The sequence below is a fragment of the Sinocyclocheilus grahami genome, unplaced genomic scaffold (genome assembly GCF_001515645.1).
Source record: "Sinocyclocheilus grahami isolate Dianchi unplaced genomic scaffold, SAMN03320097.WGS_v1.1 scaffold583.1, whole genome shotgun sequence".
Lineage (NCBI taxonomy): Eukaryota > Metazoa > Chordata > Actinopteri > Cypriniformes > Cyprinidae > Sinocyclocheilus > Sinocyclocheilus grahami.
In genome coordinates this window covers 887,145-890,305 of record NW_015505762.1, presented here as the reverse complement: position 1 = coordinate 890,305, position 3,161 = coordinate 887,145, and the positions used below count along the sequence as shown (strand labels likewise).

The window sequence follows — 3,161 nt, the reverse complement described above, 5'->3', positions numbered from 1 at the left end:
ACAAACACACAAACACACACACACACACACACACACACACACACACACACACACACACACACACACACACACACACACACACACACACAGCCATCTGTCCGTTGCATTAAATATGATAATATTTCCAAGTACTGATGTTCAGTTATATCTGATCTTGCTGTTTACAATCATCAAAAGGTTGTGCTTGACATGCTAAGAGCGAATGCGTAATTAATATTTTCTATCAAAATGATCATCATCGTGTCGCTTGTTTTGTATGGGTTAACGTTATCCCGTCATATTTGTACTTTTAATCTGAGTGAACTGTACACAGCTTAGTTTCGTTATTCTACAGTTTATTATTCAGAAACGCTTTGGTGCCTGTAGGACGTAGACGTACAGTGGTCCAGTTGTTACACACAGAAATAATGAGCTCCATTATTGTGTAACATGCCTCACCTTTTGCCGAAGCCGTTTATGGGACAGAATGCGTTGTATTAGATGTAGATCTTTTTTGGGGGTGGAATGAATTCCGTATGTTTGTTAGAGCAGCACTAGCTGTCATATGTCACAGTGAGCTGCTGTGATCCAGATTTTGTCATGTTAATGCACTGGATAACCGAGTAATTAAGACTCAGCTGACACTGGATTCTAGAGTTGCACAGGTGTTAACATCTCTGTTTCAGTTTCATTTTGACGCTTACATTAATAGTTAATTTTCTGCCAATTATTTTAAATTGTTGACTTGATATATGATACCCAGGATCTTTTGTGTAAATAAGTACAGGGTTACACACCTTTGCTCAGGCACATTTGTATGAGGTGCTGAACAGTAACTTTATTTACTTACTTGATTAAGATGCTGTTTTCTGTCATGGTCAGGATCAGTTTATTTTGCTGTAATGGCCTGCTAACTATACATTATCTCGGTTTTATGCAGTTAATTCATAAATGAAGTACATGGACATAAATATTGATTGTGTTATGGTTTACAGACAAACACAATTAGCCAAGTAGGAAACATGCTGTGATTGACCATGTAATAACTAGCCCAAATGCAGTACTTGATGTATTTGAATTTGTTTTTGTGTAACTTATTGTTTAACAATATTGGTTCAGAGCAGAACATGCCACAACTGATCTAAGGATTTCTACTGAACATTTCTGCACTATTTGTTATCAGGCATTCATGTCAAACTAAAAGAATGTAAACCTGAGCTAATGCTATTTTGCTTAAACATTAGTTTGGTGGATATAACCATGGCACTGCTGCAGATTAAAGAAAAGTTGGACCCACTTTCTATCAAGTGTCTTTAACTAATTAGATTTAAATTAATCAGTATATATACAATGTACTTATTGTGTACACACATGCCTTTTATCTTGTACTATTGTTTAAAGGGGTCATAAACTGAGAAATCAAAATTCCATTGATCTTTTGACATTTACTGTAAGAGGTCATTGTACTATAAAAATATCCTGTAAGTTGCAGAACTCAAAACTTTGTTGGTAGTCTAAAAACAGCTTATATTGAATAATGCTTAACTGTCTACCCTAAATTTGGACTGTTTTAGTTCAAAAGCTTTATATGTGGACATTTAATAATAAAGAGATTACTGATATGGCACCTTTAATGTTGAAAGTTATGGTGGTAGCTACATGAGTTATTGCTCAAATACTTGCACAACTTTTCTTGAAGAGTTGAAGAAAGGGAAGCGGCTGTTTCTCTTTTAGATTTAAAGACTGCTCCTGTTGTTCAATAGCAGATTTGTCTAGCTTTAAATTTTTGACTTTACTGGGGTTAGACTAGAGGCAACCTCACTAATTCAAACGGATTCTTCTCCTCTTGTGTAAGCCTGAAGAATAGGCTGAGATGAAGAAGCGTCACGTATCATTGATGTTCAACTGACCCGGTAATGTTCAGTTGTAGATTATATGCTGTTTTTTATCATAGAATCACAGATAAGTCACTACAGAATCTCATTTTTTAACACGTCGCTTCTGTCACATGATGGGTTGACATCATTATGTTCGGTCATGTCTCATTGTATCGTTTCTTCTGAAAAAGATGTCATACTGAGAGCTGTCTGGACAAACCTGTCACGCTAGAATATAAAAGCATTATCGAAAGCAATATATCTTTACAAATGACACAGCTTCTGGTTTTAAGGTCACAGATGTGTTCATGCCAAGTTTTAGAAGTGTTGAATACAAAAAATATGAGAATCATATGCTGAGCATTGTGCCTGTGACTGCTTTTGCAAAGGGCTGGTTGACTGTTTTTTTTCTAGGCTTGATTGTGTTTATGGGGTGCAGTCTAACATGTGTTAATGCTTCTTTTTTTTTTTTTTTTACGCATTATTTGTCACATCATTTATCTTTATTCTACATCGCTCTGTCCCTTCTCCTATAAACACTCTGATTTCCTGTTTTTATGAAGCCCCTCCCTCAGAAATACACAATGGGCTCAGATTGGTCAGCTGGCCCAGTGTGTTGTGATTTGCTAAACCGCCAGTGCACATTCAGAAATGTCACGCCCCTCACCTCACAATGCACTCCGGTTGTATTATAAACAATGGCGTCGTCAATATTGCGTATCAATTTGAGCCCGATTGAGACCCAGAGAACAACCATCTTTGTATTTTTCTGTCAAAATAACGGAGTTCCTTTGGAATTCTTCAGCTTTTAAGAACTGCTGGGTTCTCCGGTAGTGGCGGAGCTAATGCGCAAACGGCAATCTCAATGGCTGGCGCTCACCTGTTATCGTCCCTATTTTGATTTGTTCGAGTGAACGCACACAACCCGTTTAATATTCTTGAACCCAGCAGCTCATTAATCCTTAGTGCGTTTTATATTGTTATTAGTAGTAGAATTCATAGTAGTATTGTTATCTTATCAGTATTATTTAAAATTTTCCCTTTTTTCATAGAAACACTAAATGACAAACAATATCTTAAGCACCACCACCAGTCCTAAATTCAGTTAAAATGAAAAATATGCATTCATACATGGTTGTTCTAATTACTAAAGTTCCATCATCATATAATGCTTAATTATCATAATATCATATTATAATGCTTGACTGACTAATGTTAAGTGTACTTTCAGATATTCCGATATACTTTCAGATATTTCATATATATATATATATATATATATATATATATATATATATATATATA

General features: G+C 35.5%; 1 protein-coding gene across 1 annotated transcript in view; it reads left to right on the top strand.

Moving 5' to 3' along the window:
- The window catches only part of kiaa1109 (KIAA1109 ortholog), a 74,679-nt gene that overhangs the window by 828 nt on the left and 70,690 nt on the right, over nt 1–3,161 (top strand). The gene's annotated exons all lie outside the window — the stretch shown is intronic.